Source organism: Eretmochelys imbricata, chromosome 14 (assembly GCF_965152235.1).
Source record: "Eretmochelys imbricata isolate rEreImb1 chromosome 14, rEreImb1.hap1, whole genome shotgun sequence".
In the NCBI taxonomy this organism is placed as follows: domain Eukaryota; kingdom Metazoa; phylum Chordata; order Testudines; family Cheloniidae; genus Eretmochelys; species Eretmochelys imbricata.
This window is the reverse complement of record NC_135585.1, coordinates 38,452,532-38,469,160: the sequence shown is the minus strand read 5'-3', so window position 1 is coordinate 38,469,160 and position 16,629 is coordinate 38,452,532. Positions and strand designations below refer to the sequence as shown.

At 45.9% G+C, this 16,629-nt stretch overlaps 2 pseudogenes across 1 annotated transcript in view; both read left to right on the top strand.

Annotated features, from left to right (window-relative positions):
* LOC144275101 (butyrophilin subfamily 1 member A1-like) overlaps positions 1–1,637 on the top strand; it is a 52,412-nt pseudogene extending 50,775 nt beyond the window's left edge.
* Positions 1–16,629, top strand: part of LOC144275109 (uncharacterized) — an 807,364-nt pseudogene that overhangs the window by 231,639 nt on the left and 559,096 nt on the right. The gene's annotated exons all lie outside the window — the stretch shown is intronic.

Sequence of the window (16,629 nt, the reverse complement as noted above, 5' to 3'; positions counted from 1 at the left end):
CAGTGGGTGGAGGAAGGTGAGAGGAGGGGCAGGGGGAAGAATGGAATGATGGGAGGGGTGGGCACTGGGGGTGGGGGTTAAGGGGGAAAAGGAGGGGCAGGCATCAGGGCCATAGAGTATGCATGAGGGGCAGGATGGGAGATGAGGGGAGGGGTGGGCTCAAGGGGCAAAAGGGGGGCAGGAGAAGGGACGGGAACTGGGGCTCAGAGGAGGGGGAGAGGGAAGGGGCTCGCACCAGGGGACACAAGGAGTGAACAGAGGGGCAGGCACTGGGAAGGCAGAGGGTGGGTAGAAGGAGGGGCTGTCACCAAAGAAAAGGAGGGTGTGGGGGAAGGCGCAGGTGACAAGGGGAGAAAGTGGGGTGAGGTGCAGGGCGGGTGCCAGAGGGCCGTGAAGGGTGGGGCAGACCCCAGGGGGCAACAGGGGAGCAAAGGAAAGGGACAGTCATAAAAGTGGAGAAGGGCATGAGGGGAGGGTGCCAGGAAGACAGAGGGGGGTGAGGGAAGGGGCAGGCACCAGGAGGGATGTGGGGACTGAGCAGAGGGGCAGATGAAGGGAGAGGAGAGTGGATGGGCACCAGGGGGCAGATTGGGGGCAAGGGAACAGGTGAGCACAGGGGGGCAGAGAGAGGGGTGTGGAGATGTGGGCACCAGGGGGGCAGAAGGAGGATGAGGGGAGGGGTGAGCACCAGTAGGGCAGAGATGGAGTGATAAAAAGGGCTTACACCAGGGGTTCAAAGGGGGGAAGGGAAGGGGACTTGTACCAGGCAGGCAGGCAGAGCAGGTAAAGGAAGGGGCAGGCACCATGGAGGCAGATGGGGGCAATGGTAGAGATGTGACTCAGGGGGGCAGAGGAAGAGTGAAGGGCAGGGCTGGCACCAGGGCATTAGAGGGGGGTGAGGGATGCTGGTGTCAGGGGGGCAGAGGGTGAGGGGAGGGGCGGGGGGAGAACTAAGGGGAAGGTGCCAGGGGAGGGGGTGCGAGGGAAGGGGCAGGCACCGTGGGGAGCAACGGGAATGCAGGTTAATTTCCCTTTGATCCCAGTGACCAGCCCCTGCCCCTGGCACTGACTCTGTGACTCTCTCCCCAGTGGACGTGACTCTGGATCCAGACACGGCAAATCCCAACCTCGTCCTGTCTGAGGATCAGAAACATGTGAGACACGGAAACTGGGATCCGCCCAACAAGTCTGAGGGATTCGATCATTATATCTGTGTCCTGGGTGCTGAGGGGTTCACGGGCGGGAGGCATTACTGGGAGGTGGGAGGCAAGACAGGCTGGTACCTGGGGGTTTGTAGGGAATCTGTGAGCAGGAAGGGGAAGGTCACACTCACACCTGAGGATGGATACTGGGTCGTGTAGCTGGGGGGTGGGGTATATCAGGTCCTCACCTCCCCCTCGACCTCCCTCCCAGTGAGCATCAGGCCCAGCCGGGTGGGGATTTTCCTGGATTATGAGGTGGGCGAGGTCTCGTTTTACAATGTGACTGACAGGTCCCGTCTCTTCAGTTTCACTGACACCTTCTCCGGGACGCTCCGCCCTTATTTCAGTCCTGGTTACTATGTTTCGGGTACAAACGCGGCTCCCCTGAAAATCTGCCCAGTCCCAGCTCAGGCCGGGGGGAATCTCGGTCCCTGACAGTGACCCCCACAGCACAGACTGGCCCCTTCCAGCACTGCTGCTCCTCCAGCTCCCAGTGGTGGGGCCAGTCACTGCAGGCAACTGGACTTTTTGTGCTGACCGGACGCTGCCAGTTTCCCTTTTCAACTGGAGGTTCCAATCAAGAACCGGACACCTGGCAACCTCCGCCCAGGCTGGGTGAATAGGTCCCACTTGCTGGAAGGAGCCAGACAGATTCCCCCCTCCCCGTGTTTGCTCCATCCCTGGCACAGGATGATGCTGGTAAGAAATACTGCCAGACAGCTAGTGGTTTTTGCTGCCCTCATCTTTCCCTGTCCTCTGTCCCAGGGGTAGGAGATGGTGACAGATGGGGATTATTCACTCCTGTCAGAATATTCTACCCCTGTGAAATCTCAATGTAAAATATGAAAGATAAAAGATTATTCTAATTTAGAATATGTTTTTATTGTCACAAGGTGTAAATGCAAGAACATTTTCATTGACATTTCAACAGCATTTCAAAAACAAGCGTCTAAACATATTTTTAGAAATGGAATTATTTACATTAATTTTTTTAATTCTTCCCTCAAATCTATATTGAAGTTTAACTTCTCTAAATAGTATAATTTGTATTTCAGCTGTGGAATTTCAAGAAATCCAAAATATTTATCTTAACAAAAAAAATTACTAAATTGTCAGACTGGGTTGTTCAGTTACAATGTACGTGTGTCGTAAACATCACAACTACACGCATGTGCAGCTGCTCTCGCTCTCTTTCCCTCTCTTTATTGTCTTGACTGGTTCTCTCTGGAAGGCAGAGCACATACACCCACCCCCTGCACTACACCTTTGACAATTAATTGGTGAAAAAATGATAGAATTAATTAAGCAATATATTTAAGTTAACTCACACAAGATTATAAAATAGCCTTTGAACTTCTGTTAGTATTAATTCATGTGATTTTTAACTTTCTAGCTTCATATAATCGGTAATCAAGATATGACATTTCCTTTCTTGTTCTCACATCAATTAAGAAAACACGGTCCCGAACCTCAAATGCTATCTTCCTGTATATAGAAATCTCTTCTACGATATCCTTTTCTAAGTTTATTTTTCTTTAGAACTATTATTTGCAGGCAATGTACTGTCAGTGTCCACTGTTGATTTCAATGTACTGACGGGCTCTTCATGTTCTTGGTTCTAAGAATGAAACAAATGTCGTTTGGTAAAGAAACAGACAGGGTCGTATTCCTTTATTGAATTATCATAAATTAAGTTAATTGTATTAAAGACACTGGCACTTGATGACATATAACTTGAAATTTGGTGATGCTTTATTAGGAAACCTTTCTTCTCGGCCCTAAATCAGTTGAAAGGGTGATATTTTTGTTGTCATGTGAGGTTTAGAGTACAAAGAAATAAAGTTGCTCCAGGAAATTCATCTCAGTTCCTCTGGGTTCTGTCTACCACCTTCAGGAATGCTCTGTAAAAATAGTGACTGATTGGCCTAATTCCTTCAAATTAGCCATTGAACCTAATTTCTTCAAGAGCTAGCTGAGCAGAGTATGAGGGGAGGCACATCACATGGCATTGCTTGGACTACTTTTTGTTTTAAACGTGATGCGTTATGAACATTTTCAATGTAATAATTCAGTTTTGAAAATTTATTCATAATATGCCATTTATGTCAGAGTGCCCTAAACTTACTTTGATTATTTGAAAATAAATACCCTAAAGTTATCTTTTGATGGATTCATTTGTGTTTTTATCCAGTCTGCTAGTGTCTAGGTGGCATGGGCTTCTGAAGTTATGTGTTTTTCTTAGTTTTTAACACAGGGAAATGTTAATCTAAAAATAGATAATTGTTCCTTAAAATTTCCTTCAGAAATAGCTGCGTTCCTTTCCCTATTTCTTACTGAATTATGTGTAATTACTATGGCTTGTTATCCATTGTGGCTTGTTAGCCATTATCTCATTGTGTTATTACGTGGGAAAATATGTTGGCAAACAGGTTAATATACAACATGGTTTTTACTATCTGACAAGACATAAAAATGTGTTGTCACTAACAATTTACAGCATGAAATGTCATGAAGAGATTGCAGGCAATGTTCATTTTTAAATGTCTAACTATGAATGGGCTCCCCCATCAGTTCCTGCAACCCTGGGCTGGCAGACCTCTGTGTGAATTAAGCAGCCTCCAGTCTGCCAGGGAACCTCCACCAAGTGTCTTTATTACCTTTTATGGTGCATCACAGCATAGCAACAGTTACAAGGACCCCCCTTCCTGCTCCCTGGTTCAGCCTTTTATACTGCTGCGTTCTTCTCAGCGCTGAGCTAGTGACCTCATCAGGCTCCCTACAGGTGCAAGTGATCCCCTCTATACTTCTGTAACAAGGGGTGCTCTCGTGGGACACTACTGAGAGTACCAATTCAGGGCAATTTCCTGAGAAATAGGGCAGTCACAGCCTCAGGCTGGTGGTTCTCCACCTCTAAGGCACATCAAACCAGCCAAACAGAGAGGACTTCGGTTTCACCCCACTGGCTAACCAGAAGTCATACAAAGAATTCCCTCAGGTACCCCAGTTCCCTTGTACCACCAGTAGCACTCCTTATAGGCATGACTGATTATGAAAACCGTTTTCCCCAATTAAAGGTTCTCCTGATCCCAAAGGACCAGCCACAAAACCCAGGTCAATATACAAATCAGATCTTACCCCAAAATAACAATTTCACCAATCATTTAGGATCTAAAATCTAACAGTTTATTCATAAAAAGAAAGAAATATAGATGAGAGTTAAAATTGGTTAAAGGAATCAAATACATACAACAATTGAAAAGTTCCTGGTTCAGGCTTATAGCAGTGCTGGAATAAACTGCTGGCTCAAATCAAGTTTCTGGAGTACATCCACAGCTTTGGATGAGTCCTTCAGTCCTTTGTTTAGAGCTTCAGTTTATAGCAAAGTTCCTCCAGAGATCAGAAGCCGGTTTGAAGACAAAATGGAGGGGCTTCCAGGGCCTTTTTATATCCTCTACCATGTGGAAGATCCCCATTGTTCTTACTGTGGAAAATCACAGCAGAAGATGGAGTTTGGAGTCACATGGGCAAGTTCACATCTCCATGCATGATTCAGTTCTTTGCAGGTGGCAGCCATTGCTCACATGCTACTTTGAACATTCCCAGGAAGGCTCATCAGATGTGGATTGGAGTCTCACAGGGTCCATTGTCAGTTAAGTGTTTCTTGTTGGGGCACTTAATCTGAATAGTCCCTTCTCAATGAGCTGGCCAAATGCTTCACTGGTGCTGCTTAGAATAAAACACATTGAAATACAAATACATAGCCCATACTCATACCTTCAAATACATAAATGCTACACCCATACAAGTAGTTTAATCACAATCAGCAAACTACAACCTTTCCATAGATATCTTACTTGACCATCTTTGTACAAGATTTGTTGCAACTATATGACAGTGGCTGCAATAATGATGTATACAGTCATAGTTCATTTAGATACCGTCACACCTTCCAGACCCAAACTACTCAGTGCCTTCTCCTCTAACTGCACCCGGTGTCCTGGGTGTGGTCAGTGACCAGGGTGCTGGCTTCCAAAGGGCTCTCTTTGTAGCTTCTAACAGCACCTTGTCACATGGCCATGATTGTGTAATTGACCGTCCGGAGAAAATAACACCAAATGTAAACTTTTACCTCATTATTCAATTCAGAACCCTTTCCACACCACTATCTCCTGTCTTCATGTCTCTGCGTACTTATCCTATGTGATAGTGTTCTTGGGCAAGTAGGCTGTCACTGCCATTGCTACGCTCCTAGGCACACAGGTGGCTGACTTCTGGCATGCACTGTATTCATAGCTGCAGGATAATTGCATGGCAAGTGGAGAGGACATGGGCAGACAAATATCTGCTCTGAAGCTGCCTGGTGGCTGTCTCCCCCTCCCCAGCAGGAATCGGGGCTTCCTGCAGTCAGGGAAGGTATTTGAGGTTCCCCAGCCGCTGCTACTCCTCTGTTCTGCCTTCCAGGAAAGACCAGGTCTCTCTGCAGCTGAAGTTCCCACCTGCCACATTTCACATCACCATTTCATACATGTCCTGGATCCCTAGGGCTTGAGTCCTCTTTGCCAAGCCATTGCATGGCTCCCAGTCTTCCCCGTGTAGTCTTCACAAACCCAGTAGCTGTTTCCCCTGTATGACAGCCAGCCAGTGGGGCAGAGTCTGCACCTGGAGTCCCCTGGATGGTGAGACAGGGAACAATTTGCCATTTCGTTTGTCCAGAAGAGTTTTGGGGCTTGTTTTAACTCAAGTTCATTAACTGTAAATTAATACATTAATCACCACAACTGTAAATGCTGGGGCTTGGCCACATAAGCGTTTGCACCTGTTTAACTAAAGGTGTCTTTTTAAACCAATTTGATTAACCACCCACTAGCACAGAGGCAGTTATACCTCTACAAAGTTGTTTATATCAGTACAGCTGTTCCGTTATGTGGAGTTCTGTTTCACTAAAAGACCAGATTTGCTTTAGGGGTACTGTGACTCACCCACAATATTTCATACTATAGTGAGAAATATGTTAGAGACAGAGGGACTGTTACAAACGGGAAAAATAGTTTAGTATGTAGATGACAATTCAATAGTCACTGAATTTGCTGGAGCCCGGGCACCACAGGCCCATATAACTCACTGCCCCTGAGTATTTAGATCAAGCAGCTTTCTTACCCCTCTGGCTGTAACAGTTCATAATACACAGGCTTCTCCCTAAAGCCTGGACCAGTCTCCTCTGTTGAAGTTTTCTGTCTTCTCAGTATTCTTGTTGGTTCCAGCGTAGGTGGGGGAGGAGAAAGGCCAAGCCACTATCCCCTATTTTATATCCTTAGTCCATCCCAGACATGCCCTGGTGGGCTTTAGAATCATAGAATCATAGAATATCAGGGTTGGAAGGGACCTCAGGAGGTCATCTAGTCCAACCCCCTGCTCAAAGCAGGACCAATCCCCAGCTAAATCATCCCAGCCAGGGCTTTGTCAAGCCTGACCTTAAAAATATCTAAGGAAGGAGATTCCACCACCTCCCTAGGTAAAGCATTCCAGTGTTTCACCACCCTCCTAGCGAAAAAGTTTTTCCTAATATCCAACCTAAACCTTCCCCACTGCAACTTGAGACCATTACTCCTCATTCTGTCATCTAGCCAGCTTTCTATCCACCTTATAGTCCCTTCATCCAGTCCATACTTCTTTAACTTCCTGGCAAGAAGAACAATTGACCAATCTCCAACTCACTGGACCCTCAACTCTGATGAAAAAATAGAAAAAAACAAAGGGAAGGAAAGAGGCAGAACAAACCAACCCAGTAAAAATGAAGTCAGAGTCTCACCTGAGGCACAGGTTTTTAAGTATGGGTAATTAACCACTGGAACAACTGGCCAAGAGATACGGTGGATTTTCCCTCCCTTGGAGACTTTAAATCAAGATTGGATGTCACTTTCTAAAAGATCTGCTTTACCTCTACTGCAGATTATGGGTTTGATGCAGGAATCACTAGGTAAAATTCTCTGGTCTGTGTTATGCAGGAGGTCAGATTAGATGATCATAATCGTCCCTTCTGGCTTTCACATCTGTCAGTGTGCAGCAGATCTTTTAGAAAGGCATCTCGTGACAATCTAAAGACTTGATGACAAATGCTGCCCTTTCCCTTGGGAGGCTGTGCCAGTGGTTTGTTACCCTCACTATTAAAATGTTGCCTAATAAAAAGTAGAACTCATTACATGAAACTGATCACTGAAATGCTCATATTCCCACAGCCGTGGCCCGCCCTCTGAGAAGGCTATTGGAAGAAGCGTTTTGTCCCATCTGTCTGGAGTATTTCAGCGATCCAGTGAGCATGGACTATGGGCACAACTTCTGCCGAGGTTGTATCACAGAGTACCATGAAAAATTGGAAATTGAAGAAGCGGGAGTTTTCTGTCCACAATGCAGGAGCAAAGTGAAGAAAGAGAAATCCCAGGCCAACAGGCAGCTTGCCAGAATGGTGGAAAATATCCAGCAATTAGGGATAAAACCTGAAGACCTAAAAAAACAGACGGTCTGTAGGGAGCATGAGGACAAACTCAAGCTGTTCTGTGAAGATGATGGTGAGGTGATCTGTCTGCTTTGTGATAAAACCCAGGAGCACGGATCTCATACGCTGGTGCCCATCGAGGATGCTGCACAGGAATACAAGGTAGGAAACATTTAATTCTAAATAGTCAGAGAAATTAAATCACTGCAGGAGAAGTTTAATTTTCAAATGACATGGAGTTTAGCCATGACAGGTAGGAGTCTTCTAAATATACTGGGTGAAATCATGGCCCCATTGAAATCAATGGAAACTCCCAATGGACCCAGAATGGTACATAGGAACCTAAGTCCCAGTTTTAGGTGCCACTGTAATCCCCAAAGCCCCTTTATTTACCTGAAGTGGAGCAGCTTCAACAGCAGAGACTGAGTGAGCCCCTCATAAGAACGGCCATACTGGTCAGACCAAAGGTCCATCTAGCCCAGTATCCTGTCTTCTGACAGCGGCCAGTGCAAGGTGCCCCAGAGGGAAAGAACAGAACAGGCAATCGTTGAGTGATCCATCCCCCGTCACTCATTCCCAGCTCCCTGAGCCCCTTCCACAAACGCCAGTGCTGAGCACCCCATCTGCCCCTCTCCCTAACCTCGCAAGGCATGGCAGAGCGGTGCTGGGAGGCGGGCAGAAAATCCCCTCCCTGAATCTTGCAGCTGGCTGTTTGGGAACCGAATAGGACAGCTCTGCAGAGAGCTCCGGGGTCACTCAGATCAGCTCTGTCTGTGGCAGGCCTGGGGACAGAACTCAGGTCCCCTCACTGCCAGGCCTCGGCTTGGCCAGAACCCCCTCCTTCCTGCCACTCATGGGCTCTGACCCACTGCAGCAGAATTCCCCAAGCATCCCCACAGGTGACAATGACATTGAGCTTCTGAAGAAAGCAAGGGAGGAGATTTGAAAGCTGGAATCCAAGGAGCAGAGTAAACCGAAAGACTGGAAAGTAAGTGTCCACGGTTTGGTTTAATCTCTCATTTCATTGAGGTATTTTAAAGAATTTACAAGAGATAAACATAGACCACACCAGCATAGCATTAAAACAACTAAAGAAACCCTGTTTATTATTAGTTATAATAATACCATAAAAACTTTGAAAATAACCCTGTTTATTATCAGACTTTAATTCCAGAAAATGTTCATCCTGAGGGGAGGGGAACAGAAGCAGAACGTTAGCAGATCTACATGGCACTTAACAATAATGAGCTGATTTACACTGACTCAAAATGCAAATGAGGTCCAGATAAAGCCATGTTTTATTTATCTGCATTTCTATTGCAGAAGCCCCTTCTGGATCAAGCCCAATCGTTCTAGCAACACCTAGGAAGGCAGAGGGCCAGACTCTTCCCTGTCTCGCATCTTGCGTCAGCATTTATACCAGGGCCAAATCTGTGTAAACGCTGCCATTCTGGTTTAGTTGATTTTACACTTCCTGTGCTCACTGGGACAGCCCTGCTCTCACTCGCACCAGCTCTACACTGCTATAGCCCCATTAGCATGGATAGGGTTACCCCTGATTTACACTGGGTCAGTGAGAGAGGAATCGGTCCAAGTGAGTCCAGTGGAGTTAGACATGTTTAGGGGAAGTCTTTCTGCACCACACTTAAGGCTGAAACACCATTTCAGTGTAAAGCTGCCATTCAAAGTGCTCTGCAATCCCCAGGCATGCTCAGATTGGTTTGAAAATTGCTGTTTGTTGAGGGACCAGTGCAGAATACATGGGGCAAATGTAGGGGCATTTGATCAAGGGATTCTGGAGACTGCATCCCTCACCCCCATAGGATGACCTGTTTTTTAGATTCTAATTCTTTCCCATCTTTCCTTTTATGGATATTTTGCATTTCCTGGTGAATATCTAGTGTAATGGAAGGAGAGGGGTGGGGGTTGCTTTTTCCCAAATATGAGTTTTGGGTTGGTTGTCTCAAGTGAGGGCAGAGTTAAGGATGTAATGGTTACTTGAAGATGACTCTGGCCCTGATTCTCAAAGGGACTTAGGTGTTACAACACCAAAGCTTTAGGCACCTGGAAAATCACTGGCTTAGGGGCCTCAGCTCCCAGTACAACAAATGGGGGTAGGATGGTGCCTCTCTTATAACTTTTAACGCAGTGGTTAGAGCATTCACTTGGGATGTGGGAGATTTTCCCCTTGGCCTGAGGGGCAGAAAGGATTGGAACAGAGGAATCTCGCACCTCTCAGGAGAGTCGTGGGGGGAGGAACTGGGGGGGGGGGGCAAGTCTCTTCTGTTGAAATTGTTCCACTGTGTGTAAGTACTTGTACAGTCATTGGGCCAGAGTGTAAAAGAGAATGGGTCTATAGCCCAGCGGTTGGGGTATCCACCTAGGAAGTGGGAGATGCAGAATCCATGCCCCTGCTTCATTGACTCTTTAATTCTTTACTCAGAAGTTATGGGCTTGATGCAGGAATCCCTGGGGGTAATTTTCTGGCCTGTGCCATGCAAGGGGTCAAACTAGATGGTCACAATGGTCCCTTCTGGCCTCAAAATATGAATCTATGAACGTACATTCAAATCTAATGCACTTCTCCCAAAATGGCCTTATACACTTGCTAATTCTGCTGATATTTATGGGTTTGTTTGTTTCTTTTATTCCCTAAAGGAAAGAGTAAAGTGCCAGAGACAGCGAATCTCGTCTGAATTTGAGAAACTGCAACTGCTTCTGAATGAGAAAAAGGAACACTTTATTCAGGGACTGGCCGAGGAGGAGAGGGAGACTCTGAAGAAACTAAATGAAAATGTCACCAAACTCTCCCAGCAAAGCTCCTCTCTGCAGCAGCTGATCACAGAGATAGAGGAGAAGTGTCAGCAGCCGGCTGCTGAGCTGCTGCAGGTGAGTTATACAAAGTTCCCCTTTACTTTCGATTACTCACAGCCACGGGAACAAACACAGACTGTCTCCCCTTCCCCCCCCCCCGCCCATATTATCATTATTATTTACTGATTTACTATTTATTTATGTACGGCCACAGATTTACACACCATTAGCAGCAATATTTAGGCTCCCTAAAGTTAGGGACCTAAGGGTAGAATGATCAAAAGCACCAAGTGACTTGGGGGCCCACATCTCATTTTGAAGAATGACTTAGGGCCAGATTTTCAGACATATGTAGATGTCTAGAGAGGCAGATCAGCACCTTGTGAGGTTTTCAAAAGCATCAAACAGGTTAGGCACCCTACTCCCATTGACTGGTTTTACAGTTCCTATCAGGGTACCACCCACCATGCGCTGGATGCTTTCCAGGATCCAGCAAGACACAGCGCTGCCCCTAAAGCAGGGGCAGTCAATAGGCGGACCATGAGCCATATCTGGACCACCAGACGCTTTTGAACAGACCTCCAAATATTTTTATTTCCGCACTGTTATCATTTTTGTTGGGTTTTTTTTGGTTTTCTCTTGAGTCTGGACCTTGACTATACCTTGATCAAGAAATTTGGACCTTGAGAAAAAATAGACTACCCCTTCCCTAAAAGATTAGCCAATCAACATTCCTAAGTTCTTACTTGGTGCACCTCCCACCATCATCCAGTGTTGGCGTCCAGATAAAGTTCTCTCTTCCCACCAGGCAGCAGGCCGGACTTTGTTATTGGTAGGGCAGTTAGAAGACACATTTTCACAGTAAGAGCAGCACGTTTTATCCAGTATTTGCAGCCTCTAGAGGATTTCCAGGAAGGGAAGGGAAGTGTTGTGTCTTTTGCTCTGTACACAATAGGGAGCAGGTCGGAAATGTTCACAGCAGCCAGTGAAGTCAAGGGTGGGGTTTAAAAGGGAGCTAAGAATGCAGACTACCCATTCCTGCTCCTGGAGAAATTCTGTGCCGCTGCACATGTGCAGAATTCATGTCTGGTGCAGATATTTTTTCCCCAGAGAAAATATATTCTGCTTGAGAAGTGCTGCAGTTCTGCCTTTTGCCCACCAGAGGCCACCGTGGTCCAGCAGCATGGCTATAAGAGCTGGCTTCTAGGACCACAGCGGCTTCTGGTGGGAAAAAGGTGGAATTGCAGAACTTCCTGGGCAGAATGTATTTTCTGCAAGAAAAAGAATTTCTGGGCATGCACAGTGTCACAGATTCCCCCCAGGAGTAGAAGTTCATCACAGCACCCTGCCCTCAGAGCCAGGTTAGGACAGACAGAGCGGGGTACATGGGGCTGCTGGGTGGGTCACAGACGGGTTCAGAATGGCTAGTGGGGGGCACTGACTGGGGCACGAGCTCAGGAATTAGTGGGATGACAGCGTTGAGTCAGGTGCTGAATGGCAGTGGGGATGCAAGGCCACATGAGGACAGGGGTAGGGAGCTGTAAGGACACATGGGGATGGCAAGGAGGCTGCAGAGACCCACGGCGATGGGGGACGTGGAGTCAGGGACAAATGTGCCTAACTGAATGGGAGAGGCTTGGGGTCAGCCAGGATCTTCATGGGGCAGACTGTCCAACTCCCTAACAATCCCCTTCCCCCAACCCCCGCCAAAAACCTGTTCCATACCTCCCACCCACATTCAACAACCCTCCAGGATCCTTTCCTGTCCTTCAGCTCCTCTGTTACCCCTAACTCCCCCAAGCCTTTGCACTGCTTCTGATGGGTGTGGAAATACTTTTCTGGATTGTAATTTAAATTAATTACTCAAAGTTCTGTATTAGTATACCTAGTAAGGAATCTATTTGTCAAAAAAATTACCAGAATCTTCTTTTTTTGGTCTGTATTCTTACAGACATACTTGATAGCTATTTTGAAATAAATTACCAAAATAATTGAAACTGGCATGATTATAGTGCGTTAGTTTGACAAATAAAATATGCAGAATTTTAAAATCTAGTGTGCAGAATTTTTAATTTTTTGGTACAGAAATCCCCCAGGCGTCAAGAATTCCCTGAAGAGCTCTCTGATGGGGGAAGTCCACAATGAGTGATTACTGATATTGGAGCTATGCTTGGCTACACAATAAGTGACCCATGTATTCAATATTACCATTGTTCTGGAATAACATCGGGGGAGGAAGGCACTGAACAATGAAAACAACCATGCAGGACCTAGAGTTGTGACTCACTTCCTCATTCTTGGGCCTCCCCAACAGGCCCCAAATTATTACAAGAGAATGCAGCACTGCTCTTTGCTTATGCAGGCTTTTAAGGCTTATTCCATTGGCATGAACAATGGATGGGTAGGGAAAACGTTGAAGGAAAGGGTAGGTGGGGAAACTAGTCATACCACACAGCAGGGTCCCCGATGGTGTTTATCAGTGGTGTGTCTTGGGGCCACAGAAAATGTGTCCATATGTTGGTATGCTCAGGTTGGCACCCCGATCAGTGAAAACTTCAGTGTTGTCAATGCTGGGTAAGCTGGCCACGTAAGGGAAGCTCTTTCTTGATATTTTGCTCACAATCCTCCTTTGGGGGTGAGAGAAGAGGGGGAGTGATCACAAGGGCAATGAAAAGAGTTTCAAACTCAGGTTCATAAAGTCAGGCAACTACCTTTAAGTGTTTAGCTGAAAATCCTGAAAAATTCCAGCAAACTGAAAAGCTGACAAAAGTTTCATTTTGGGCTGAACTAAATGTTTTGGTTCACCCAAAATGCACCTGTTCGTTTAATTTCAAGGCACTTTTTAACACGAAAGCAAAGGAAATAAAGGCCTAAAAGAGATCCACAAAATGGCCCGAAAAGGAGCCTCCATTATAATCTTTAGGCGAGTGGTTAGAGCACTTACCTGGGAGACCCAGGTTCAATTCCCTCTTTGCTTGATATAAAATAGGTGGTTGAACTTAGGTCTCCCACATTGCAGAGACTGCCTTAGCACCTGGGCTGTTCTGGTGGGTGGTTAGCACACTCTGGCCTAGTGATGCTGTTCCAGTGTAAAGGAATAACCACAGGAGCAGGGACATGAACATGGATCCCCTAACCATTGGCCTATATTGTGATTCTCACTCTCTTGCCCTGTGACTATTCAAGCATTTTATACAAAGCAGAACAGCTTCAACAGGAGAGACTGAAATCAACCCACCCACCCCAGAAAATCCTGTAGGCCAGGGAATTCTTCTGCTGGGGAGGGGGGGAGACCAGGGTTCAAGTTCTGCTTTACTGACTCTTTAATTGTTTATACACATTAGAACAGCTTTGGGAAAGCACCACCTCAGGCTGTCCCACAGCCCAGTAGCTAATGCACTCTTGTACAATATGAGGAACCCACATGTAAATCCCCACTCCACCTCAGGCAGAGGGGCGGAAATTGAACTCTGGCTTCCCACATCCCAGCTGAGTGCCCTAATCACTGGGCTACACATTACAAGGAAGGCCTTGTCTATGCTGGCAATTTTCTGAATGCTGCCCTAAGTCCCCTTTTTTGGCCAAAAGTATTCAGCAAATTAATGTCAAATTTGTCAATATTTTTGTGTCAACTGAAACTTCATTTTTCAATGAACAAATGGTGCAAAAAATTCCACCCAGCTGTAAAGAGGAGCCTTTCCTTTTATTTCAAAGGGCTTTCAACAAAATCCTTGGATGTTTGATAATAATAATTGGGGTCAAAACAAGAGATTCCTTGTTGGTGGTCGCAAAGGGGTCTTTCCAAGATGGAATAAGCTTCTTGCACTTGTTTGTGAGTTTCCAGTGGCTGTAGGAATAGACTTTCTCTCCATGCCCACACTCCCCTGGAGGTAGCTTTCTGATCATGCTATTGGTTTTGGCTTGTCCATTTTTTTAGTTGATTGTATGTTCTTATCTAATTAAAGGGAAATAAAACTCTTGCAGGAGACAAGCATTTACATAAGAAATGTCTAGCCCTGTGCTTAGATAAGCACAGGAGATATCTCTCTCGTACAAACATAGTGTATGTTCCTCATGCCAGTTCACTTACCAGTGAAGCTAAGCTAATACCTTTCATTGTTTCTTTCTCTCCCTCCTCTCGTCTCCATTATTTGATTTTTGGAAACAGCCCTGATCCTGTTCCTGAGTACACAGAGATGAAGGAGAGGGTTATTAACAGGCTCACTAATCCTCTTCCTTATCGTGACAATGACTAGCCTTCTCCCGAAGAAATAGGGTACCACCGAGGGTAACATGTGGCAGTCACTCACGGTTAATAGCTGGGAATCATACATCACACATGATTTTCTTTTTTGTATGCATATGTCATGCTTGCCAGGATACAGGAACTCTCCTAGGGATGTGTGGCGAAGGGAACATTTGTGTCCTTCTGAACAAAGACAAGAGAGATCTAGATCACCTAATCTCACGCTTTCGATCATTGTGTAACCCCTCTGGCAGGTGGGGTCAGCAGCAACAAGGGCCAGATCCAATATCTAGGGCTTCCTCTTTACAATGCACAACAGAACTGGCGCAATTCTGGGAAAACTGAACATCACCCCTGGATGCCTCTAAGAGGCAATACTTCTCTTCTCACAACCACTGAGTCTGTGTGTAACCAAAAAACCCCAACCTCTGCATTGGCTTTCACTGTCTAGGGAGTACTCTTATGTCTAGCATGGGAACCGTGCTGTGCCTATGCTAGATGTAAGACTACTCCTTGGACCCCCATTCCAGATAGTTCAGTCTAAAACAGAGTGCGAGGAGTCACAGAGAGATCTCACAAAACTGGGTGACTGTTCAACAAAATAGAAGATGAAATTCAATGCTGATAAGTGCAAAATAATGCACATGAGCAAAAATAATCCCAACTACACATATACAATGATGGGGTCTAAATTAGCTGTTACCACCCAAGAGTCACCATGGAGAGTTCTCTGAAAACTTCTTCTCAATGCCCAGCAGTGGTCAAAAAGGTTAACAGTATGTTAGGAACTGTTAGGAAAGGGAAAGAAAATAAAACAGAAAATATTATAATGCCTCTATAAAATCCATAATCCTACCAGACCTTGAATACAATCTCCAGTTCTGGTTACTCCATTTCAAATAGGATATAGTGGAACTGAAAAAATTCAGATAAGGGCAACAAAGATGATCAAAAGTATGACCGTAGGAGGAAAGACTAAAAAGATTAGGGCTGTTCAGTTTAGAAAAGAGACGACTAAGGGGGAATGTCACAGAGGTCTAATAAAATCATGAACAGTGTGGAAAAACGAATAGAGAAGTGTTATTTACCCTTTCAAACAATATAAAAAACCAGGGGTTCACCCTGATGAAACTAACAGGCTGCAGATTTAATACGATCAAGAGGAAGTACTTTTTCACACAATGGACAATTAGCCTCTGGAACTCATTGCCACCGGATATTCTTATGGCCGAAAGAATAACTGGTTTAAAAAGAACTGTAGAAGTTCCTGGAGTATAGGCCCATCAATGGCTATCAGTGTTTCGCCCCTGGCCCTGGATAGCAGGGGTGAGGTCCTGGAACAGTGCTCTCTCTACTGTATACCATTTGCATGGGGCCATTGTCACCCCTCACACCCTGCCTCCCTGATTCATCCCCAGGCAATACACAGACTGTCAACTCTGTCCTTACTGCTGTGGTGGTACAACCTCCTCTCACCCTGCAGTGTAAGTGACCCACTGCTGGTCCCCCGGAGCTAACAGGACAACAGAATTGCCTGGGTCTTTGCTAGCATGGCAGGGACTGTCTTTACCATGAGCTCAGACACAAGCCATATGGGGGTGTCAGGCTCTAGGCTGTGAAGACTCTGAGCTCTGGGGTGTCCCATTAAACATGCACATGAGCACACTGAATGGGACAGGAGAATTTGGTACGGGCAGCAGAGAGGAATGGTGCCAACCCCTTAGGGTATGCCTACACCAGAAAAATAGATCGATTTTATAGAAGTCGATCTTTAACAACCAATTTTATAAAGTCAACGGTGCATGTCCCAACTAAGCGCATTCGGTCGGTGGAGTGCGTCCTCAATACCGTGGCTCGCATCAACTCACAGAGCA